This window comes from Muscardinus avellanarius, assembly GCF_963383645.1.
Source record: "Muscardinus avellanarius genome assembly, chromosome: 4".
In the NCBI taxonomy this organism is placed as follows: domain Eukaryota; kingdom Metazoa; phylum Chordata; class Mammalia; order Rodentia; family Gliridae; genus Muscardinus; species Muscardinus avellanarius.
This window is the reverse complement of record NC_137789.1, coordinates 94,884,281-94,910,835: the sequence shown is the minus strand read 5'-3', so window position 1 is coordinate 94,910,835 and position 26,555 is coordinate 94,884,281.

The following is a 26,555-nucleotide window of genomic DNA, read 5'->3' as shown; positions in this document are numbered from 1 at the left end:
AAATCTCTGAATTTCTGTTTTATCAGGTTCTGATGTTGTGGGGTTGTGGGCATTCATTGCTCCATTGTTATTCCTCTTTCCCATGATTTCGGAAGTTAGTGCCTTCTCTGGGTTCTTCCCTGGGTCACTATGACTTCACTTAAGGTGCTCTGGATATCGAGTCTGTGGTATCTCAGTCACCACTTCTCCTTTACTGGGTTGTATCGCAGAGTCTCAGACCCTGGCAGTCAATCGAGGCTGCTTTAGACCATGGAGGGTGCCAGGTTGGGCGTTCTCCTATGGTGTGATATCTCTGCCACCAACACTCCCCCACTGGGTCAAGTCCCTGGGAGTACAGTACTGGGATTTCTCCTCTAGGGGCCACAATTTGACTCACTGTTGTTGAGTGCACAGATGGAGCTTTTCGTGGACTCGGTGAATTCGCTGCTGCTGCTGCCGGTGGCAATATGGCACAGCTGCCACGCCCTCGGTCGTGAGGCTGGCATATTTCTTTTCTGTTTTTGAGCTCCGCTCTGAGTCCCTGCAGGGTGTGCTGAGCCCAGCCTCTGGGAGCTTTAGATGCTCCCTGCGCCAAGAAATCTGCTGAATTCCTCCCGGCTGATCCGCAGTGGCTCACCTTGCCTCGCTGTCCGCCGCTCCTCCCTGGAGCCTGGTGGGCTGTTGAGTGCATTGGTCTGGTGCCGACCAGTGAGCTCGCCACTGCCGCCGGCAGTAAGGCACTGCTGCCACATCCTCAGGCGTGAGGCCGGCTTATCTCCTCTCTGGTTCTGAGCTCCGTTATAAGTTCCCCTCCTCTCTGGGTATGTGTTTCTTGTTTTGATTGGGCATGACTCCAAATTCACATGTGAGCCCCATGCATCGGTGCTGGGTTGTGTATCATGGAAGGTGTCAGTTGAGCCAACTTTCATAAAGGGCTAATGCCCCTTAGAAAGGGTTTGTGGCTGTGAGTCTATCCATTGCTTTCTGTCATTGTGTGGTGTCTTCTGCCATTGAATGACACAGCAAGGTGACCCCTTCATCCTGGACTTCCCAGCCACCTGAAGTATAAAAATTCTATTTCTGTTTTTTTATAAACTACCCAGTCTGTGATTCTCTGTCATTGAAGCACAACTGGATTAAGATAATGTCTGACAAAGACAATTTTAAAATATGTTGCATGCATATTTGCATGAAAAGTTTTATAGAGGTATGTAAAAGAACTAGCACTGAACATACTACCTTTATCAAAAATAATAGTTACATAAATAATAGAAATCCAGAACATGCAGGTCTGCCTGCTCCTATCAACTAATACTCTTCTCCTGCTATGGCTTTGTGTTCTCAGTCCTGTGTTTGCAAATGCAAATGAGCCAGCCTTCTGTAGAACCATGTTGGATGCAACCAGAACCTGTGTTCTCATGCCAGCAATGGCCCCCTGGCTCCAGGGAAGAGGCCACAATCAGGGCAGGGGCACAATTTTGGCAAGGCTCCCAGCCTCTGGGTTGTATCTTTTCCTCATTGATTCCCAGCTTTCTACTTTTTGACCAGTTCCTGATTTTTTCCCTGGGTCCTCAACTTTCTTGCCTTGAATTCTCTCTTCCTTTCTATCCTTGAACTTGGTCTTATACCTTGAAATATGGCTGCCTCTGGTCCTTTGGGGAACTCTGCCTACTCTGTTTAAGAAGAATCAAATCATCAAGGGGCTGTGTCTTCCTTTTTTTTAAAAAAAATAAAAGCTAAAAGGTGTTGCTTTTTGCGTGGATCACAGTTCAGTACCTTCTCTTTCTTTAGAAGATAGATGAAGCACCAATCTGAAACCAAGGGAAGCTGGAGAAGCCAGAGAGGCAACCGCCCTGTGGAAGGCAAGATCCTTCCTGGCCTCAGAATATTCACAGCTAAGCCACCCAGAAGCCTGCCAAGCAACTGAGTACTTTTTAATCATTGTTTCTCTCTTCTAAGGGGGAAAAAAGAGTCATTTGTAGCCTGGCAACAGAGATCTGCATGTTCTTCCTCCATGCCAAGCCATAAACACAGTCTTCCCTCTGCTCAGCCTAATGATGCTAAAAGGTCAGCAACCAGGAGAAATTAGGGTGGCAGCGCCCTGGCTGAAGGCATGGGCAGTGAGAGAGGGCAGCAGTGACTGTCCCTGGCAGTGGCACTGTGACCAGTGGTTTTTCCAGGGAAACCAGAGAGCTCACAGGAAGTGTTCTAACTTGAGCCCTCTGAGGAGTTCCTACCAATGTAAAGCTCTGTAAGCAACATGGCTGTGAGCCAGTGTGGGGCAGGTGTGCTGTGGAGATCACTGCAGGGGTGGGTAGGCATGGCCAGGGACTCTTCAGCCTCAACTCTGCTCTAGCCTTCCTTGTCCCTCCCCCACACCCCCATGTTGACTGATGAGGCCATATCATCTCTCCTCTGCATTGTCCTTTTGTCCAGGGGAGCATCCTCCTCCTCAGCAGGCCCCTGTAGCTTCAATTGTTCCAAGGGAAATGTTCTTGTAGCAAAATAAGAAACAGGACTGAAATGTGAAGGGAAGTGAGCTCACCCCCTGCATTTAGCATCACTTTGGAAGGTTACATAGAAAGGTGGTTAAGAATGTGGCCATGGGTCAGACTACCTGGATCCTAATCCTATTTACCAGCTATTAAGGTTTGGATATGAAATGTGCCCCTGGAAAGCTGATGCATAGACATGTTCAGAACTGAAATCATTGCATCAAGGCTCTAAGCTCATCAGTGTATAAGCCCATTGATGCATTAATGGTTTGAATGTATTTATTAGGTGGTAATTACAGGCAGGTAGGGTGTGACTAGAGTAGGTGGGTTACTAGAAGTATGGCCTTGGGGAGGACTATATCGTCTCTCTCTCTCTCTCTCTCTCTCTCTCTCTCTCTCTCTCTCTCTCTCTCTCTATCTCCTTCCTGACTACTCTGAGAAGATTTTCTCTGCAGTGTAGAAGAGTAGCTTGTTCACTTTCATTGTCATGAAGAATTTCATTTTTTCTCTGGATCCATTCTCTCAGTGATGTGCATTATTTGCATGTGTCTTGGTGAGCATGGGTATATGTTTTTGTGCTTTGTTCACAAAAGTGGAGCTATGAATATGTTTCATATTAGAAGATGCTGACAGTTTTCCAAGTTGGTTGGACCATTTCACACTGCTCAGTCACTGAAGGAGCATTCCAGTTGCTCCACATCCTCATCCACATTTGACATCGTCAGCTCTTCCAGATCATTCTAAGGAGTGTGTAGTGGGACCTTACTATGAGTTTAATTTGCATTTCTTTAGTGACTGTTGACTTGAGCTCTTGGTTTATTGAACATTTGGATATACTGTTTTATAAAACGTTTAATATTTACTCAAGTTTTGGGGGCATTTTTTTCAGTGGGCTCTCATTTCTTATTGTTTTGAAAGAGTTCTTTATGTTTTCTGGTCAGATAGTTATGAATGTCCTTTCCTGGTTCTGTGGCTTCCTTTTATACTCTTCATGATATATTTCAGGAAGTAGAAGTTTTAATTTTAATAAAGCCTATATTATAAAAATCCCCCAGAAACTCATATTCTAAGCCTTATTAAAGGATTGAGTGGAAGAAACTATAAAGAATAAAATCAGGAAGATCTAAATTCTAAGTCCCAAATGGAAGAATCCTACCCTGTGATCCCAGATTCAAATGGATGCCCCCCTAAGTCCTCCGAGCCTGGGGAGTGAGGCCTTCAAGGAGATGGATGGGAGATGCACTTCTCCTACAGACAGTGCACAACAACCCAGGTTGTGCGAGTCCAGTTTCCTCCTCCTCTGAGCACCCAACTTAGCCCTGCAGGGCTGGGCTCTTCTTTCGAGGGTGAGGCACAGTACTTCCCAGAGGAAGCTCTAATTGTGGACAGAGATGTAAACATGGGAGTAGTGTGTCATTTCAAGTCCCAGGGTCTGCTGCAGGGTGGGTACTGAGGTGCTTCAGGTACAGAGGGTGTCTTGGTGAACTTGAGGGAGAGGAGTAAATTAGTGAAGAATTCACAGTGGAGGCAACCATCAGCATTGGCTTTATTGGCTGTAGAGAAGCCTGCCCTAAGACAAGAAGCAGAAAGGGATTCCATAAAGACAAGTACCCAGGGACCAGAAGGGGTGGAAGCAGTAAAGAATAGGATGTAAAGGAACTACAGAGAATAGGACGTATGTGCCAGGCCAGAGCCAGGAGCATAGTAGGCCCTTAATTGTTATTTGGATTCCTTATGTCCCTTCCCTTCATCCAGACAGACTGCACTGACCTCAAGAGCTACCGCAATGAGCCTGATTCTTTTCTTCTGGACAGTGCTGGAGGGGGATCGGATCCCACCTGGTTTTGGTGCCACTGTGCAAGCAAAGTGCTAGGCCTGCAAGCTGGGTGAGACATTATGGGGTGGCCCAAGCCTCTGGTCTCAGAAGCAGCCAGTAAGTAGCAATTAGGCAAGGAAAGCAGCCCCAAAGTCCTCAGCAGTCTGAACCCATAGCTGTCACCAGCAGGCCAAGTGAGATCTGGTGCAAGTTCAGGATGGAAAGTGCAGGCAGGTCCTACCTAGTTCATCTGTATAGAGAAGAACCATATCCATGCCTTTTATTATTTAGTGGGAGTCTGAAGTATCATGATAGATGACCAGCCCAGCCAAACCAGGAGAGAATCTACCACCTCGGCTCCCACAAGAGCACAGGTGAGCAAGAGGACCACCATGGGGCTGGCTGGTGGAAAGAAAAGCCAGAGAAAGGGATGGGAGAGGAGGGATGTGTAGGCAGAACCGAGGGAAGGAGAGCTGAGTTCAGAACTAACCAGCCCTGGGTTCCATGGGAACATCCTGACCAGCATGCTGGAATCCCTGGCCCAGGGGTATGTGCCAAGCTGGGCACCCACACTGGCTGCTCATCAAACCTAGCTCTAATGCACACCTGTCCCAGCAGGAGCCAGCCTGGGGCCCTAGTGCCCAGGCCAAGCAGCTTTCCTAGTCCCATCCGCCCACTGGCATTGGCACCAGCTCTGGAGCTGGAAGTCCCAGGTGGGTCTGGATCCAGATCCACAGCCTGAAGACAAACCTTTCTCAGGGCCGTTCCCTAGCAACCCGACAGCGACGCCCTCAGCCATTTGCACTGAGGCGTTCGGGTTTAGGTGCTTGGGGATGCTTCCTAATGTCCCTTCAATGATCCACAAAGCCATTTGCTTATACAATCTCCCTCCCGCACTCCTCCTCCCGCCCCCATCCACCCTCACACCGGCAGGCAGGCGTTTAGTGCACTGAACTCTGAGGCAGATGCCCAGGGACAGAACCCTGGGTGGCTTGTTGAACAAAGCCCAGGTTCCACGGTGGCAAGAGCAGCGTGGGGCGGCTTCCCTTGAGGGATGCTGCCCGCCCTGGGCTGCACTGGGAGGGGGCGAGCAGGATGGATGGGATCCAGAAGACAAGAAGCAAAACAAGCCCAGCAGCAGGCAGAGGTGGAGGAGGGGGTGGCAGGGAGGAGGGAGAGGAGAGGGGAGGAGGGGAGGAGGAGGCGAGGCCACTTCATTTATTTATTATGATGCCAGTTGTAGTGTCGGTCTCATGTGTGGGGAGCAGACTGTATTTTATGTTTTAATCCTCCAAGCTGTGTGTGTGGGCTGGGGATAATTACATTGAAAAATGTGTCTAATATGCGGGAGGTTCTTTTTGTGGGGAAGGCGAATGCTCCGGTGGAATATCTTCTCGTGGCAACCGACGCCTTTTCCATAAGCCACTCAGAAGGTGCCAGTAATTGGGAGCACAGTGAAAGCTGGGGCCAGCCCCCTCCCAGGTTGTGGGGAGGACTGGGGTCTGAGAAGCAGGGCCGACATCCTCCCCTTACCTCCCTGCCCGTTGCCTGCCGCCCGGTGGGTGACAGGCAGGATACAAATGGGAGGCCTGATTGCTTTCTTGGCTGCAGCCTTGGGGCCGCTGCTGAAGAATGCGGGGAGGGAGGGTGGAGGGATGACAGGCGGCTGCCGAGGACTGCAGCTGCCTGCACACTGTCTGTGAGTGGCACACACGCACGCTTACGTGTGCGCGTGTGGGAAGGCACACACATCCCCTTTCTACCTTCATACACACCTCCCACCCACCCACACATGATACACACACATGCATATGTACACCCTCATTCACACACAATAAAAACACACATGTGCACAGCCACACGCCTATTTATACACACACATACACAAAACACATGTGCACATGTACATATTCATCCTCGTGCAGGACACACACACACACACATGTGCACACATGCTCCCCTGCACTCAGTGCAAAACCCCACTTTCACATGCATGTACTTTTGCACAAATTTAGTTTATCTTTATACATATGCACGAGTACGTCTCTATTCTCTCTCATACATGTACCTTCATATGTATTTGCACACACATAGGTGCACAAAATATGGCTTGCACACACTGACAGTTGTGAAGTAGCCTCAGAGTTGTAGCCAGTGCTATTTTTAATTGGAGTTTTAAAAGACTACGTGTTTTTTTAATGCCACTATTTGAGAAGCTGAAACAGGAGAATTACAGGTTTGAAGCCAGCCTCGGCAACTTAGACCCTGTTTCAAAAATAGATTTTTTTAAAGGAGGGGGCTGGGGTGTAGCTCAGAGGTAGAATGCCCCTGGTTCAATCCCAAGTACCAAAAAGTAAAAAATAAACAACAACAACAAACAGACATCTGCCTTCCTTAAAAGGCCACACAAAATACCCACAATGCTGATCTTCTAAATGTTTATTTTTTAGCACACATGCCTTAGTGCTCACTTAACTCAAGCCACATGGTGAGTGTGCGAACTTTCCTTTGGCTCCTGGGGACTGCTGATTTGATGCCTGTTTACTCAGAAACTGCAGATCCAGTGGAAAAAAAATATCCCGGCCTACTGAGATGCCAATTAGTCTCTCTTCCCACGGTGGGCTAGCAGCCCCCAGGAGGAAATCCGCAGGGCGGACAGCGAGGTGCTCAGAAGGCCCGGCCGTGATGAATAGGGCCTCTGGCTCTCTTGGGACTTGGCTGGTTATTTTGTAGGAAATTGAATTTCTTGGTAAGTTAGAAGATGTGCTAATGAGGACTAATGTGGGTCTGGGAAGCTGAGGGTGGGCTCCGGCCTGGGCATCAGCAAGGCCAGCTTCCGCCTCTGCCTCTGTAACCCCTGCTCCTCCTCCTGGCTGCACCCCAGCCTGCCGCCCTCCCATGGCACTGTCCGGCTCCTGCCCGCGCCCTCCTGTCTCTCTTTTGTGTCAACCCCAAAATGCCCTCTTTGCCTCTTGTGACACCAAATCCTCCCAGGGGAAGAAGCTGCTGAGACAACCTGCAGCCCGCAGACTCTGGCCAGAATCCCTCAGTCTGGGCTTAGGGTCTCTCCTCTGTGACCAGCCTACTATCTCGCCGTGACGTCCCCGAGTTCTCTGCTTTGCACTCTCTGTGGGCCAGACTAGCGCTGGCCATTGTTCCCTGAGCTCACAGGACCTGCACCTTGGATGACCCACTGATTGTCCAAGGCAGAGGAGGAAGTCAGGAGGGGTCTACAGGGCCCGGGACTTGGCTTCCTGTAGCTGCTCTGAGCTGTCTCTGCTGTATCCAGCCATTCTCAGAAGCTCTTGATCTTCCCCATGGCAGAGCCTTTACACCTGCTTTTTTAGGTGCCTAGAAAGTTCTCTACTCAGTTATCAGCATGGCTTTCTTCCCATCTTTTTGGGTCATTTCCGGAATGTCCCTCTGTGAGGCTGTGCCACACTCCACTGGCTACTGGCCCTCACGTTCTCCCTTTCACAGTGGCCTTGATGCTGCCTTTCCCCTGCCCCTAGAGAGTGAACTCCAGGAAGACACATTGCTGGGTCTATTCTGATCATTTCTGTATCTCCTGCACCCAGCACAAGACCATGTATGGGGAAGCTGTTCCACAGTGTCCGCTGAAAAATAAATGAAGGGGACCTGGGCTGTCTGAAGCTCCTGCCTGGTGGCCTTCCCAGCCCTCCCAGGATGGCCTGTTCTGGGCTCACCTCAGGCTGGCAAGAAAAGCTGGACATTTTCTTATTTTATAATAATAATATTATATTGTTATTATGTTGTTTTGTTGTTGTTGTTGTGCTACCTAATAATTGTACCCATTTATGGAGAATAATATGATGCTTAATTTATGCATACATTATGTAATAATCAAATCAAGGTAGTTAGCATACCCATCACCTCATACACTTATCATTTCTTTGTGGTTATACATGATAAAAATGTCCAGCTATTTCAAAATACATGCTAATGTTAACTATGCAATAAAACATCAGAACTTATTTCTTATATCTATGAACTTTTCTTTCTTTTAAGTCTAAACATGTGATGATAGTTCTTGATACATACTGTCTCTAATTAGACACCCAGGTTTTTAAAAATTGAACATATATTGAGAATTTGTCATGAGCTTTAAAGTATTTTACATTCATTATCTGATTTGCTATTCACAAACATGCAAGGAATTAGGCAATATTATCATCCCCATCAGATGAGTGAATCAACTGAGGGTCCAAGAGGTGACAGGACTCACCAGGGTCCACAGGCCCACATGTCTGCTGCTCTTTCTGTCAGACCCAATTCCAGCACTCTGAGGTGGGGTGATCTGTCCCTTAGGTAGCACCCAGCTCCTATTCATTTGTCTAGGTCATGACTGAAGTGTGAATCACAGGCAAGAAGGTCCTGCTGATCAACCAAGAGGAACACCAATGCATGACATACAAAAAGAAAGATCATTCTCCCTGAAGAGTAGATTGCTAATTTGGTGCTTCCTGCCCACATGACCTCAGGCATAAATATATATATATATATATATATATATATATGTGTGTGTGTGTGTGTGTGTGTGTGTGTGTGTGTCTAATCTATAAAATGGGTTTAATACCTTCCTCCAGGGAGTTGTGAAATAGCACATTTGATTTGTTCCAGTCTCTAAATAATCTTTCTGTGAGTAATTGATGAATTCCCAAGGCAGGGATGCCCATCTCACCAAGAGACATTTTCACTATTGCCCTCTAAATAATCTTTCTGTGAGTAATTGATGAATTCCCAAGGCAGGGATGCCCATCTCACCAAGAGACATTTTCACTATTGCCCATGGCTATTTTTGCTTGATTGGGTGACTACCCTTTCGTGCAGCCAAGCAGGTGTCAGCAGGGCCACCAAGAATGCCATTGTGGTTCTCCTAGAAGCTGCCTAGAGCACAAGGACCCTCCCCGCCTTGGATGTGGCTGCTGGGTTTCAGGACACAACCAGAGGACTCCACAAGCATCTAGAAGAGGGGAGTTCTAGGCAGTGGGGAGATAGCCATGAAACCCAAGCCAGAGGAGGGCTCCGGGACCATACACAGGCCAGGGTGCAAAGGCAGCAGCTTGCCTGGTGGGGGCCAACAGAGGGCTCCACCCCACTTGCTGGGAGAATGCATGGGGCCAGGAGGAAAGCTAATGGAAAGTGAACACTTTCCTGCCCAGACCCTGAATCCCAGAGATCTCGGGGCAATTTCCACACTGCAGCTTCCAGCCCTGAGCCTGGATCCTGGGGACGTTTCTACGCTGCAGCCTCCCAGCCACTGCAGAGCAAACAAAGGCAGAGGTGCTGCTGTAGACATCGCCCGGCGGCTGGGAAACAGGGGCCGTCTGTACCTTTCAATGCTGTCATCTCATTAATCTTGTACCTCCGCAGTCCTTCTGAAGAGCGCTCTCACAGCGGCTCATTCATTACGACTCTAATAACAGCGGCAGGCATGAAAGCACCGGGCTGCGGAGGAACTGGCCTCTGCAGCTGCAGAAAGCCAATACCTTTTTAAATACATTTACACAGCAATAAATAAAAGCGGTCTCAGTTTACCTCTTTATTAAACTCTATTTGCGCGTCGGAGTTAAGGGCCGCATTTGTGTCTTGCTATTCAAATTTATTCGTGCGCGTCTCCTAGGCTGGATGCATTTATTCCATCATGCAATAATGGTGGCTGAAGCTTAAGGGGGCCTTTCATCACCAGGCTGCCCTCATTAAGGGCTCTGCTCCAGGTTCCTGGGCTCTATTTGGCCACTGTGAAGACCACCCCATTATCTAGAGGAGAAGGCGAAGGCAGAGAAGGACCATGCCTTCATTAGTCTTGCTCTGCAGCCAGCGGCTGGTGATTGAGGCTGATGAGATCAGTGTCCCTCAGACTCTGGCTCAGAGACATGGTCCCCTAAATGGGTCGCTGCATCTTGTGTCTTCTCTGCCTGGTCTACTGTATTGGAGATTCTCAGGCAGATCAGTGCAGTGAGCTCCGAGGAAGCACAGAATCCACTTAAACTGACTTTGACTTTGGGCACTGGCCTGTTTCCAGGAACTAACATCCTGTGATCATTTGTGGGAAGTGCAAGATTGACTCAACCTGGAAAGTTTCCCCCATTTGAGGTGACTTGCTGCTCCAACCACAGACAATTTCTCATCTCCATGGGCAGGTCAAAGTAGGTCCTCCTACTTCCCCACTCAAGGGCCTGTTTTATTTGAGAATTTTGAACTCTGGAAAAAGACCTCAGTGGATGCTCAAACAATACCCCCTGTCTGGAGGCTCAGGAATACCACCACAACGTCTGATTTGATCCCCAAAGGTCCCAGGGCCTAGGACTCTGTCCTTAGACTCAGGCCAAAGCAAAATACTCCAGGGTGCTGGCTGGTCATGACCCCAAGACCCAGGTGACAGGGGACTTTCTGGGCAGGTGATGACCACAGTGATTGGTATCAACAGGATGGGCAGAGCCCCAGTAGCTCACCTGAAAGCACCTGGATGGACGGCCACAGGAGAGCCATGGCCACCTGTGGCGACAAAGAGTGTCTTACCTCCCAGCAAGATCCAACAGCCACTGAACTGCTTCCCAACTCACTCGGGGAGTTCTTACTCACCTCTGGTCAGCACAATGGCTCACCTGTGTAAGGTATAGAGAGTTGCCAGGAAATAGTTAACTCCAAAGGAGTAGCAGAGCCCAAGGAGTAGAATAATTGTTCCCATTTCACACTAGGAAAAGGCAGGCTCAGAGAGGTTGTCTACTTTGCCAAAAGCCACTCAACTAGTCAGGATTCCAACTCAAGAATTGATTCCTGATCTTTGTAGTATTCTCTCTCCAGAAGTACTGGTAGGAATTATCTAAGCACTAATTACTCTCTGAGAGACTCCCAACTTAGGCAGAGATGGGTGCATTCTGTAGTTAGGGTACTAAGGCCCCCGAGGTCCTAGAGCCAGTTCATAGCTCTAAATTATGCTGATTTTATAGTCCTCTTTCCCTAAGGTTTTCTATTACATCTTGTTCCTTCCCTTCCATTCTCTCCCCATTACATCCCCAAGAGTATTTGATCAGCTCTGAGCATGGTGAGATAAAAAATGATAAAAGATCGGTAGGCAAAAATTCTGGTCCAAGGCTTGTGGTTCTTGGGCTGCAAGGCCTTGGGCAGATCACTTCACATCTCTGAGTTTGTTGAAGTCGAAGCATGAATCCATGCTTCCTGCATTACTCCAAGCCTGAAGCTGTGGTTTCTTTTGAAAGAAAGAATTCAAGAGCTGGTGTCAGGCTCGCCTGGAGTCCTGGGTTGCTCAGTCATAAGCTGTGTCATTTCAGGCAGGCAACTTTACTTCTGTGGCTCTCAATCTTCACACTGGGGACTGCACACTTCACATACCACTCAGGATGTTGTAAAGACTGGACACACAAAAGGTGCTAGCACCTAGCAAATGGCAGGTACATTACATAAACAAATGTGATGACCTAGCTCCCTTCCTTTGTCGTAGTCTCTGGCCATCTAGACTGTGTTAGTTAGCTTTCTGTCACTGTAACAAAACACTTAAGATAATTAGCTTATAAAGAAAAAAGGGCTCTTGTTGGCTCATAGCTTAGAAAGCTCCAGTTCATGATGGATCGTCCCCATTGCTTCGGGCCTATGTTGAGGCAGTACATTCTGGCAGAGCAAACTAATCACCTCATGGTGGTGAAGCAAAAGGAACAAGGGGGCCTGGGCCCCCATAATACCCTAGGAGGGCAGCCCTCGATAACCTTAGCATCTCTCACTAGACCCCATATCTCAAAGGTTCCATCGCCCAAAGCACCATCCTGGAGCCACCTTAAACACGCAGGCAGGCCTTTAAGGGGGCCTGTTTTTGTAGGGAAGAAGTCAGTTCTTTTAAGTTTAGAGACGGACCGCAGTGGAACACTGATGTGACCAGAGGAGGCCAATGAGCGGCCTCTGCCTGCTCTTCTCTTCCTTTCTCATTGTTGGAGCAGGAGGTTGAGCAGACATGACCCATTGGCTGACTCAACATTCGTACCCAATCCTCTTATGTCCTGAATGTTGAAGTCAAAACACTGACTTTCCAGCTCTCCTTGCAGTGATAATGGTTATGGAATCAAGTTACAATGAAACATAAATATATTTTTGTTTTAATCTGCAAGGTAGAGGATAGGCTTCTGGAAAATGTTTTATGAGGGTAAAGAATATATATACTCACTGTCTTGGTTGTCCTGATAGTTTTAAATATATATGTAAGTCAACAATTGTCAAATTAGAGCCAGGCGTGATGGCGCATGCTTGTAATCCCAGCATTCGGGCTGAGACAGAGGATCGAGGTTTGCAGACAGCCTCAGCTACTTAGTGAGGCCCTTTGCAACTCAATGAAACCCTGTTTCAAAATAAAGAATGAAAAATAGGGCTGGGAGTATAGCTCAAAGGTATAATGCCCCTGAGTTCCATCCCCAGTACGGCAAAAAAAAAAAAAAAAAAGTGATCAAATTATTCACTTTAGATGTGAAATGTCAAATACACCTCAAAGCTGTGTGTAATGTGCCAAAGCTGGGTGTAATGGCATACGCTTGTAATACCAGTACTTGAAAGGCTAACATAGGAGGATTGCAGGTTCAGGGCAGCCTCAACAACTTATCAACACCCTCAGCAACTTAGCAGGATACTATTTCAAAATAAATAATAATATATATTTTTAAAAACATTCTGGGTACTTGTAAACCCATTACTTCAGAGGCTGAGGCAGGAGGATTGAAGGTTTAAGGATTGCCTCAGCAACTTAGTGAGGCTTTCAGTAAGTAAGTGAGAACATGTTTCAAAATAGAAATAGGGCTGGGGATATACCTCAGAGGTAGAACGCCCCTGGGTTCAATCCCCAGTACCACACACACCATGCACACAAAAACTGTGCTGGGGGTGTAGCTTGGAGAATAAATGCCACTGTGCCCTGGGTTTAATCCCTAGTACCCCCCCCCACACACACACCCCAAAAAACTGTTCTGGAGGTTCTGAGAAAGATGGCTTTCCTAACAGAAGAGAACTTAATGGGAGGTGTCCATCCTTTTCTTTCTGCCTCAAATGCAGGTGACTGTCTGAAGCCCAGGTGCTCATCTATTAACCAGGAATGGCAAATGTGTTGGAAAGGCCAAGAGGGTTCTTGAGATAGGGATTCTTAAAAAAATCAGAAGGTACTTTTTTGCCACAGGAGGAAAATAAACACCTATTTGCTTAAATCTTGGCTTGGTTTCTTGCAGCCCAAAACCTTCCTACATGTACTGGGGCAGCTAATGAGGATTTGTTAAGAAAATGCACAAAGGGATTGATAAATGAGCAGGCAGGAAGGAGAGGTCTCTGTGGGCTGGAGTGACCAGGAAGTCATATTCAGGTGTGGGAGGAATGGGAGGACTTGGCTAAGAAGAATAGGCATAGTAAGTGGGTCAAGGCAAAAGTCAGAGAGGTAGGAACAAGTAGGACACTTGCTCCTGGCAAACCCCTCCTCTAGACCGGGCAGGCTTTGCACCCTCCCTCCATCTTGGCTAATAAGCCATTCCATATTTTGTTTTCCTCCCCACATTATTTCTCCCAGTGGCAGAAAATTACAGCTGACAAGTGGCAATTGATCTCTTCACATTATTTCGAAGCAATTATATTGAAATGGGAAACAATGCTTCCAGGGAAGAGCCCGATAACAGACTAGAACACAAAGCTTCCTCCAAGATAGATAGGAGAGGTCAATTTGCATGGCACAGAAACTGACCGAACTTTCTTCTCCCCAAACTATGGTTAATTGTTGCCTAAGCTTCTGCTTCAACCCAATAGTCACAGGTCAGGCCAGAGACTACTGGTGCCCTCTGTGGGGGCTGGGAGCCTCGGACCTGCCAGGATCCCCTCACAAAGCTCCTGGTACTAAGAAAGTTTCCGTACACCTGAGTTTGCACATAAAGAAACAATTCTGCACAAAGCATAATGCTATAATTTCCCAAACTTAGAACCTCCCAAACAAAAACAAATAAAAAGCAGATTCCCACAAGCTAAGGATATTGACTTAGATGATTGTATTTGAGTGTTACTTCAATCTATACAAAGCCAGAAACAAACCTTTGCTCATAGGTTCTACATAATGTGTGTGTGTGGGGGGCATCGTTAAGGATTTAAAAATAGATATAAAACCAGCAAAAGTGAACCAGCAGCATTAATTTAATGCAAAAAGTGTTGAGCAGCTTTTGCTGCAGCAGAATTTGCTCCTGCACCCTGCACAGAGTGTCACCTGCCACAGCATAGCCAAACTGAGTTTTCCTGGCCCTGATCCCATGCAGCAGAAAGAACAGGTTCCTAGGACTTCTCTCCACTGGGACCTCTGAGATGGAATACACAGGGCATGCCAGGGTGCCACAGGGGCCTTTAGGGTGAGGGGGCTGTAGCTGGGCCTGCTTTTGGTCATTGGTCCACAGCAATTACACAGCATGACACAAACCCATTAGGACATCTGCCAATGCAAGGGGCCCTCTGGGTGAGGAACCCTTTAGACCTGTGGTTCTCAGCCTTGGCTTTTCATTGGAATCTCAGGGAGGCTTTAAAAATACCTGCACTCAGGACACACCTGAGATCAATTAACTCAAGATCTTCTTAAATGTTCCTAATGTGGAGTCGAGTTGAGAACTATGATCTAGACCTGCTTTCAGACTGGACCCTGCATCAGAAGCATACTATGAACTTGTGAAAATTTAGAGGACCACCCCCACTCCCAAGTGTCTGATTTTGTCAGGCCTAGAGTGGGCTGAGCACCAGTGTTTCTTGCAGGTTCCTGGCTGTGAGTCCTTAGTTTGAGAAACACCTATGGGGTCACCCAGAATTGCATTTGGACTCCAAATGGGTCAAACCAAAATCCCTCCTCTACTTGCATACCATCTGTGTGGCCTCTGGTGGTCCCTTGTCTCTATATTCTGCCTGACTTGGTGGGATGGGCATGCTGTCCCCTCATAGAGCAGACAGGTGCCATAAGTGCTGTACACAGTCAGGCTTTCTTGGGTTTTGGCCCTTGCTCCACTGCTTGCTTGTTGTGTGGCCCTGGCCAAGATGCTTATAAGCACTGAACAGAAGAGAAAAAGGCTAATAATGGTTTCTGGTCTAGTTATGAGGCTCAAATACATGCAAACACACTTTTAAAACTGCAACGTAGCCAGGCGTGGTGGCACATGTAATCCCCGCGCTTGGGAGGCAGAGACAGGAGGATCGCGCCGGTTGGAAGCCAGGAGCGCGCGCTGGCTTAGGAGACCCTGTTTCCAAATTTTAAAAATGTAAAAATAGGTCTGGGAGTGTAGCCCGGAGGTAGAAGGGCTTCCAGGAACCCCAGTACCACATATATATATATATATATATATATATATATATATATATATATATATATATATATATATATATATCTACAACGTGCTCAACAGCTTCTTTTGTAAACAAAATATTTTGAAGGTAGTAGAGATGCTTATAAAACAATTTACTTGGGAATTGGCCCCACTGAGCCATCTCTTCTGTCCACATTTAGGCCAGGTTTTCCTGATGGCAGACCCTACTAGCAGATGGTTGAGAAGCTCCTGAGTTTGCATAGCTAAAAAGCAACCTGAATCCCAAAGACAGTTGCTAGCTGGTGGCCCAAAGGAGGGAAATCTCTCCAGTCTCCCAGCATTTACTTAAAAAAGAAACAGCTGGAATAAACTTCTATTCATTATGGGGCTTTCAGAAAAAGTCCAACTTTTAGCTGACCCTCCAGATGGCAGGGGAAAATGGATAAAAAAAAATGAGGAAAGGTAGAAGGCCAGCAATAGAAAAAGGAAGGAGGTCTCTTGATCTTTCAAGGATAGACTGCTGGCCACTCCCTTCTCTCTGCTCCAACTTTCCTTTCCTTCCTGTAACAGCCCCCAGACAGGATAGCAGCAATGACGACATTGCAGACACTGCCATGACAAAACCAGAAGCACTCTGAAGGCTGCTCTGCTTTTTTCCACATTTGCAGCCCAGCTTCTTGCCTTGTACCTGATACATTACTAATACTCAATAAGACTCAAATGAATTCTCAAATGAATGAAACATGAAGGATGTTAAGGACACCCTGCAGAGCACAGTTAACTCCCAGCTCAAGAATGTGCTGATGTTTCAACATAAGCAAGATAGTGAAGGGGCAGGTATTATAAGAGGAGACCCAGAAAAAGCTAGGAAAACCAAGTAACAGAGTAGCATGACAGCAGGTGAATTTCAGTTTAAGGGAATGATTTAGAGTGTTTGCACAAGCTAAACACTTTGAATTAGTTGTAACCTTTGAGACAAAGGGGAAAGGAAGGAAAGGAAGGGAGAGAGGGAGGGAGGAAGGAGGAAAGGAAAAGATGGAAACAATATTGATGTTGCTTTGGACAACTCAATGAAGAGGCCAGAACATAGTATTGCACTTTACAATTAAGATGCTCAGTCCACCTGAAGAGGGGGAAAAGAAGATGAGAGCTATTTTAATGTCTGTGAGAGAAATCTCCCCAAGGAAGGCCCAGTGATCTATTCCAGAGATACCTGGATACTAAAGCAGAAGGGAAGAGGGTCAAATCCTAGGTTGTGAGTAGCAGCAAGTTCAAAGAACCCTTTATGGAAAACAGCCAGGAACAGGAAAGGGGGAGTCCCAGTCAGGAGTTTCCAATTGTTATATTCCATTTGGTAGAAGTCAATAGTTACTTGGAATGATGAGCCTCAAATCCAAAAGTGATCCAAAAAAATCACTTTTTCTGGGCCAAGTGTAATTAACCCTTGGGTTAGCAACATGGCAATTTTTAAAAAAGATTTTTTATTGGTGCATTGTAGTCATACATCTCAATGAAGTACAAAATGGTGGAGGCATACATGCACACATCACCCAATTAGCCCTTACCCAATTTCTGCCCCATTCCCTCCTACTCCTTCCTTCTCATGTTTGGCTTAGTGATTGACTTTGATATGCTTGTTCATGTACATCATGAACATTAAAGAATTTCCCTCTTCTCCCCTCCCATACCCTTAGGTTGCCTTATTTGCTCATCTATAGTATCTCCTTCTTTGTCTAGAGTTCCTCCTATGATCCATTTTCTCTCTAGCTTTCGCATATTAGGGAGAGCATCTGATTACTTATTTTTGTGACTAATCTCAATTAGCATAATGTCCTCAAGTTTCATCTATTTCCCTGTAAATGATGTATGTGTTTTTCTTTATGGCTGAGTAAAATTTCATTGTGTACATATCCCATAATTTTGTAATCCATTCATCTGTTGATGGAGATCTTGGCTGGTTCAATAGTTTGTCAATTGTGAATTGTGCAGCTTTGAACATAGATACAAATGCATTAGTTTGGTAGTTTGGTTTCAATTCTTTTGGGCAGATACTCAGAAGTGATATTGCTAGATCATATGGTAAGTTTGTTCTCATTCTTCTGAGGATCCTCCATGCAGTTTTCCAAAGTGGTTGAACTAATTTGCAGTCCTACCAACCATGTAGTAGAGTTCCCACTTCTCCACATCCTCGCCAGCATTTGTTGTTGTTTGTTTTGAAAGATTGCCATTCTAGTTGGAGTTAGGTGAAATCTCAAGGTAGTTTTTATTTGCATCTCTCTGATTGCTAATGATGTTGAGCATTTTTTCATGCATTTATTGGCCATTTTAATTTCTTTTGTGAAATGTCTATTTAATTTCCTTACCCATTTTTTGATTGGGTTGTTTTCTTAGTATTGAGCTTCTTGAGTTCTCTGTGTAGTCTAGATATTAGTCCTCTATCGGAGGAGTAGGTGGCAAAAATCTTCTCCCAGTCTGTTGGCTTTCAGTTGAGGTTCTTGATAGTTTCCTTTGCTGTACAGAAGATCTTCAGTTTACTGCAATCCCATGTATTCATTTGTCTTTTAGTTTCTTGTGCCTTTGGGGTCTTGTTGAGAAAGTTTTTACCTGTGCCTATGTGTTGCAGTATTGGACCTATTCGCTCTTCAAGAAACCTCAAAGTCTCTGGTCTAATTTCCAAGTCTTTGATCCATCTTGATTTGACTCTTGTGCAGGGTAAGAAATTGGGGTTTATTTCCATTTTTCTGCATATGGCTAGCCAGTTTTGTCAACACCATTTGTTGAACAGGCTATCTTTTATCCAGTGTAAGTTTTTTGACCCTCTTTCAAAAATCAATTGGCTGTGCGTGGATTTGTTTCCGAGTCTTCTATTCTGCTCCATTGGTCTATATATCTCTTTTTGTGCAAGTGCCATGCTGTTTTTGTTACTATGACTTTATAGTACAGTTTAAAGTTAGGTATTTTGATTCCTCCTGCATGGTTTTTGTTGCTGAGAACTACTTTGGCTATTCTGTGTGTTTGTTGTTGTTGTTGTTGTTCCAAATGAATTTAAGGACTGTAAGGAATGATCTTTGGTAATTTAATAGGTATTGCATTGAATCTGTAGATCACTTTTAGGAGTATGGCCATTTTGATGATATTTATTGTACCTATTCATGAACATGGAAGATATTTCCATCTTCTAAGGTCTTCTTTGATTTCTTTTTTCAATGTTTTATAATTTTCTTTGTAAAAGTCTTTTACATCCTTGGTTAAGTTTATTCCTAAGTATTTTATTTTTTGTGAGATATCCTGAGTGAAGTCTTATTGGGATTTCTTTCTCAGTGGATTTATGGTTCACATTCAGAAAAACTTCCAATTTTTTAAGATTGATTTTGTGTCCAGACACCATGCAGAATTTGTTGATCAGTTCTATAAGTCTTTGGTTGAGTTTGTTGAATCTTCTAAGTATAGTATCATGCCATCTGCATGTAGTAAAAGTTTTAGTTCTTCTTTTCCTATTTGTACTCCTTTGATTTCCTTTTCTTGCCTTACTGCTCTGGATAGAGTCTCAAGAACTATATTGAAAAGAAGTGGTGATAATGGACATCCTTGTCTTGCTCCTGTTTTTAGGGGGAATTCTCGCAGTTTTCCCGCATTTAATATGATGTTGGCTGTGAGCCTATTGTAGATTGCCTTTATGAGGTTGAAGTATTTTTCTTGTATTCCAATTCTCTACAGTGCTTCTAGCATAAATAAATGTTGAATTTTTTCAAATGCTGTTTCAGCATCTATTGAAATGATCATGTGATTTTTGTTTGTTTATATGAAGAATTACAAAGATTGATTTTCGTATGTTGAACCAGGCTTGCATTCCTGGGATGAGCTCTACTTGATCATGGTGTATTATTTTCTTGTTGTGGTTTTGAATGTATGTTGCTAGTTTTTTGTTTAGCAGTTTTGCATCTAAATTCATCAATAATATAGGCCTGTATTTTTCCTTCCCTGAGTGGTCTTTATTTGGATTTGGTATTAATGTGATGTTGGCTTCATAGAATGTATTTGGGAGAACACCATTTCTTTATATTTTATGTAATAGATTGAGGAGTATTAGGATTAGCTCTTCTCTAAAGGCTTTATAAAATTCATTTGGGAAACCATCTGGTCCTGGGCTTTGCTTTGATGATATGTTCTTTATTGTTATTTCAATCTCTTTGATTGCTATTAGTTGGTTTAAATTTTATATATCTTCTTGAATCAGTTTAGGAAGGTTGTATTTTTTTTGTTTGTTTGTTTTTTGTGGTACTGGGGTGGAACCCAGAGGCTTTCTACCTCCAGGCTATACTCCCAGACCTTTTTTCTTTTATATTTTATTTGGAAACAGGGTCTCACTAAGTTGCTGAAAGCCTCACTAAGTAGTTGAGGCTGGCTTCGAACCCATGCGATCCTCCTGTCTCAGCCTCCCAAGTGCAGGGATTACAAGCGTGCACCACCATGCTCGGCTAGGAAGGTTGTATTTACCTAGAAAGTTGTCAATTTCTTCCAGATTTTCAATTTTGTTGGAGTATAGTTTTTCAAAGTAGTTTCTGATAAGCCTCTGAATGTCTATACTGTCAGTGGTAATAGCACCTTTTTCATCTCTTACCTTCATAATTTGAGTTGATTTGCTTTTTTTGGTTAAGTTGGCTATTGGTTTATCTATCTTGTTAATATTTTTGAGAAATAAGCTTTTGGTTTTGTTGATTTTCTGTATTATTTTATTCTCTACTTTGTTAATTTCTGTTCTGATTTTAATAATTTCCTGCCTTCTACTGGCTTTGGGGTTAGACTGTTCCTGTTTTTCAAGGACTTTGAGGTGTGTCATTAGGTTATTTATTTGGTGATTTTCTGTTATTCTTATGTGGACACTCAGTGCTATGAATTTCCTCTTAATACTGCATTCAAAGTGTCCCAGCGGTTGTGATATGTTGTATCTTTATTTTTGTTTGTTTCTAGAAATGTCTTGATTTCACTTCTTATTTCTCCTATGACCCACTCTTCATTTAGTAGTGTGGTGTTCAGTCTCCATCTGTTTATGTGGTTTCTCTGAGTCTTCTTATAGTTGATTTCTAGTTTTCATTATGGTCTGAAAAGACACAGAGAAGTATGTCATGTTTTTTGAATTTGTTAGTGCTAACTTTGTGCCCCAGGATGTGATCTATTTAGAGAAAATTCCATGAACAGCTGAGAAAAATTTGAACTCTGCTGTAGTTGGGTGGAATATTTTATGTGTCTAGTAGGTCCATTCGGCTGACGGTGTTCTTTAGGTTTGAGGAAACTTTATTGACCTTTTTGTCTAGAAGATTGGTCTAATGGTGTGAGAGGGGTGTTGAAGTCTCCCAGTATTATTGTTTTGGGATTTATGTGTGACTTAATGTCACAAAGAGTTTGTTTTATGAACGTAGCTGCACCTATGTTTGGGGCATAAATGTTGACTATTGTTATTTCCTCTTGCTGTATTGTTCCTTTTACCAGTAAAAAATGACCTGCTGTGTCTCTTTTAATAAGCTTGGGGTTGAAGTCTAACTTGTCTGATATTATAGTTGCTACTCCAGCTTGTCTTCGAGTTCTGTTGGCATGGTTTAATTTGCTCCAGCCCTTTACTTTTAGTTTGTGACTATCTTTTTACTTGTAAGGTGTGTTTCTTGCAGGCAGCAGATAGATGGATTCTGGTTTTTAATCCATTTTGCCACTTTATGTCTCTTTATTGGGGAGTTGAGGCTATTTATATTCAGTGTGATTATTGAGAGATGGTTTTTAATTCCTAACATATTGAGATTTAACTTTTGTTTGAGGTACTGTTTGTTATTTTTTGCTTAGTTTGCTAGGTGGAAATTTTTTTTTCTCTGGTTCTAGCATGTATTTCTAATTTCTTCTTTGCAATTAATCTCTTTGAGTATTTTCTCTAGTGCTGGTTTGAAAGACATAAATTCCTTCAGCTTCAGTTTGTCATGGAAGATTTTTATTTCCCTATCTATTATGAGAGATAGTTTTTCTGGGTAGGAAATTTTTGACTGCAAGCTATTTTCTCTCAGAGTTTGGAATAGTTACTCCAGGCCCTTCTGGCGTTCATGACTTGGTTTTGGAAGTCTGGAGTGATTCTAATTGAATGCCACTTGGTCTTTTGTTTTTGTTGCCTTTAAGATTCTCTCCTTGGCTTCTTCATTGGTCAGTTTGACTATTATGTGTCATGGTGAACCTTTTCTCTGATCTTGTCTAAAGGAGGTTCTATAAGTTTTCTGTACCTGTAGATCTTGTTCTATATTTGGAAAATTTTCTGATAATACTTCTTTGAAAAGATTGTTGATCTCTTTGGTTTCAACTTCTATTCCCTCTTCTATGTCAATTATTCTTAGGTTAGTTCTTTTAAAATGGGTCCATCTTTTTTCAGTGTCCAATTCATGCTGTCGAATTGTTTACTCTAAGTTATATGCTATGTATTCATTTTTTGAGTGATCATCTTCTAAAGCAAGTTTTTATTGTCCATATGGTCAAATTGAGTGTTTATAGTTCACTTCAATTATTGAATTCTTTATTTCTTTCAGACTCTAAATTCTTTTCAGAAGTCCTGTATTATTTATACAGTTATATTCCTGATTTGATCTTCTGGAGATCTCTGCAATTATGTGTTGTCATGTTCTGCTATTGTGGAGTTGTGGGAGCTCATTGCTTCTTTGTTATTCCTCCTCATGATTTCAGAGGTTTGTATTTGTTGCTTTTGGTAAATTTCTCTCAGTCTCTAGGTGTCAGCTGGTATATCCAAGGGCAAGTTGTATTGTATTCAACAGTGAAAGTTGAGTGAGGAGGGAAGTGAAGTCGTAAATGCAGGAATAGGGTTAAGCCACAGATAGAATCAAATAAAATGAGAAAATGAGTTTGGTAAGGTAGTATATAGTAGAGATTAGAGATAGTGAATATTTAGTAGTATTCTAGCAATCACTGTAGAGTTTTTAGTATACTGGTATGAAGTGGATTTAATACAAGACAAAGAAGAGAAGAAAAAAGAAAAAGAGAAAAGGGATGAAGAGAAGAAGGTATGTACAAGGGAAGAAGCTTGGGAGAGGGGTTGGGAATAGAGAAATCAAACAAGCACACACACACACACACACACACACAATAATAATTCAACTTTACAAATATATGAATATTCAGCAGACTGGGCTTCTGCAGTCTCTCTCTATGCAGACACCAAATGCCACTGGCATCTTTCCTGCTGCAAGCCTGGTTCTCTGAGTCTTTCTCAGTCTATGCAGATGACCAGTATCAATGAAGCTGGATCTAGTGTTTAGCATAGATTGCCCTCCATGCTCTCCATACATGTGGAGTCTTAGTCTCTCCCTGCCTTCATAGGTGGTGATGCCTCTGATACCAAACTCAATCTAAGACTCTTTTCTGCACAGTTAGGGCTGGTCTGGTTTAACTTCTCCCCATTCACCACAATTGGGTGGCCTGTGGTGATCCCAGAGATCCTACTAGTTGGATCTAATGTTAAGAGTAGGTCTCCTCCCATACTTCTACTGATGCAGAGCCTGAGTATGTCTGAGCCTCTGCTATGTCTAGATAGGTGGGGATAGAGCAGACTATATCCCCACCTTCACCAGGTTGAACTGCAAAGTCTCAGACCCAGGGAGTTTATTGTGGCTGAAAGAGTCCCTGAAGGCACCATGCTGGGTGTTCTACAGCAGGGACAGCAGCTTCACCTAAAGTGTTGTTGAGTGCCAGTCTGGAGGGTGTGGTGAGCTAGGCTGCCACTGCTGCAAGTTGTAGCTGGTGTTTGCACAGGAGAAACTAATGACTTACATTTCCAATGATCTGTAGTCGCTTACTCTAAGTCGTTGGTTGTTTTCCTGTTAGTCTCTGAAGTAAGGTTCAGTGAGGCAAGATGGCATTGTTGTGGTGCCCACGACCACAAAGCAGGCATTTTTTTTTTCTGGTGTTGTTGAATGCTGCTCTGGATCTCTTGAGGTGTGGTGAGCTCAGCTGCCACTGCTGGAAGTTGTAGCCGGTGTTTGCACAGGAGGAACTGAAGGCTTAAAATTCTGATGATCTGCAGCCACTTACTTCAGATCCTTGGTTTTCCTGTTGGTGTCTGGAGTCAGGTAAAGTGAGGCAAGATGGTGCTGTTATGGTGCCTGTGGCCATGAGGTGGGTGGATTTCTTTTCTGCTCTCTAATTGGTCTTATAGCCTTTTTTATTCTTTATTTTTTTTAAGTTGTGGTGTTTTCTGGCTTTTGTAAGAATGCTGTTTTTAAGGCAATGAAGATCGAATGTCAGTGGGACTGGTATGTGCTGTTTTCCTGGTCGCCATTGTCCCAGAAGTCGGCAATATTGTTTTACTAGATTTTCTTTGTTAGAAAGACTCAAAAGTAAAGATTAAATACTGGATATTCATAAGTTTTTTTTTTCTAGCAGAGGCCATCAATTCTTGTGTCCAAAGGAACCAACTATGGCCAGGCAGAACATCTTGTGATACCCAAAATGTAGAATTAGATGCATTTAAAAGAACAAGTTTGCTTTCTGGAGCTGTTACCCAAGGTAATAGCTGGAAAAAATAATATGAAAGGTCAAGTGGGAATTTATTGCTGCTCATTCTCCCAGACAAATAAGTTTCCTTTGTTTGGTTTATCCCAACCATGACCTTGACTCCCTCAAACCAGGTTTTTTATGTAGACAAATACTTTTTAAGGTCTCTCTCTCTCTCTCTCTCTCTCTCTCTCTCTCTCTCTCTCTCTCTCTTCTGTTTGCGAAGCATTTCTTTAAATTGTTGGAAAAGTCATTTGAAGAAAAAAAAGAAAAAAGAAAAAAATTCTTAGCTCACAAGTGATCAATTGCTTTGTGCACAAAACTATTTGAAAGTCTTCTCAAAAAACCATGGAGTTGGTTTGAATGCTTAAATAGACAGGTAAAAGATCTGCTTTGGCTTGGGCATGGTGGCACATGCTTGTAATCCCAGCATTTGGGAGGCTGAGACAGGAGGATCTCGGTTTGAAGACAGCCTCAGCTATTACTTAGTGAGGCCCTTTGCAATTCAGTGAGACCCTGTTTCAAAATAAAGAATAAAAAAATAGGGCTGAGGGTGTAGCTCGGAGGTAGAATGCCCCTAGGTTCCATCCCCAGTAACACACACACACACACACACACACACACACACACACACACACACAATCTGCTTTGGCTCCTGGTATAAATAGCTTTATTAGCACAACAGTCCAAGAATAATACAGCTGCACCTTGAATATGCTAAATGTCCTCTTTATTCAGCATGCATATAAAATGGCCAGTCCCTCTGTATCAATCAGCCAGTTCCTCTGTATCAATAAAGAGATACTGCTAGCCAACTGCTGGAGAGTCAAAGACAAGCACGCGTCAGTCAAAGCAACTTTCCTTATACAGTGTCTCATTATCAGATAGACTAAAGCAAGGAGCTGTGTATGAGGCTTAATTGGACACAGTGATCATTAAGACCTCCTCTACCCTTAATGTGAGTTCATAAAGCTTTGAATCTTCAGATTGACTACAGCATGCATCAGAAAGTTGCCCCTACTGGTTAGCTATGGTAGTGCTGCCCAGCTTGACTAAACATGGTAATGAAACCAGGCAGGTTAAGGGAGGGTTTCAAAGGACACCAAAAAGTCTCTGGAGAAATCTTTGGATGAGGATAAAGGGGCAAATACAACCCTTAAGTGAGAGTTATGCAGGAACCTGTGGAGTTCCAAAACGGTGGCAACACAGAAAGAGCGCCCTGTATATGACTACCTGTGACAGAGAGAGCAGGCACTGACACAAACCCTTATTTTACACATAACCTTGGTTCAGTATTTTTAGATATGTATACAATTGTAATCAAAGCCTATGGAAAAGAGACTTATTCCATTGTCTCTTCCCAAGGCAACTTACTATTTTTCTGTTACAGGTCTCAGTCACACAGTGCATATCCTGTGAGTGTTAAGATACCTAGAGTTGGTTTCCAGAGAACAAAGACTGACTTGTCAGGAAGGCTTAAAGCCTCAAGTCAAAAGGATGAGATGTGATTATGATGCATGGGTACAGCACACCAGAGTAGGGAGGGCTTGGGGAAGCTATTACACCAGCACTCCTCACTGTTCAGGTGGAGGAACTGAGGGCCAGAGACAAGGAATGCTGTTCCAAGAGTCTTTCAGCAATAAGCTAATCTAGTTATGCCTTGATTCAAGACTGTCAGCCCAGGGTTCCTTATGATTTGACAGCTGGGTTCCTAGATTTTTCAGTGAAGTGTCCACTTAAGGGGTTGTCCTATAATCCCTACAAGGTATTATTTTATATTGGAAATTCCATAAATTCTGCACCAAACTGTATTGCCCAGGCTATCTATCCCCCCCAGGAAATGGTTCTGACTTTTGAATAGGAAGTTATGGTTATGGTGATACTCTAGTCCCCAACTCCCCAATGGTATTAATCCAGATAACAGTGTCAAGGAGATAGGGTGGAAGGATAAGTACATATAGCACAGGAGCCTACCCTAGGCCACTCAGAGCCCTCTTCCAGAGGGAGGATCCTCCTACCGCACAGCCCTCAGCCCCCTCTTGTAGGAGAGAACTTCAGTGCCCTTCAGAAGACAATTAGAGTCATCTTAAAGAAAGCTGAATTAGAGGGAATGAGCCTCCATGGACTCAAGAGCTTCTTCCCTCCCAACATCCCTTATGTTCCTCATAATGGATCCTTTCTTTAAACATTACACCCCTCAATTAGCTCATAATTGCTGTCCGTGCCGTATGAATTATGCATGGTGCAATGCAAATCCAGGTTCCCTGGCACTGGACAAGTCACAAGCTGTTGAAGAAGCTGGAGTAATTACCCAAACAATCCCAGGAACCCTGGGGGAAATGAACATTATCTGGCTATTCTTCCATCTTCCCCACTTGTGTGCGGGGTCCACCC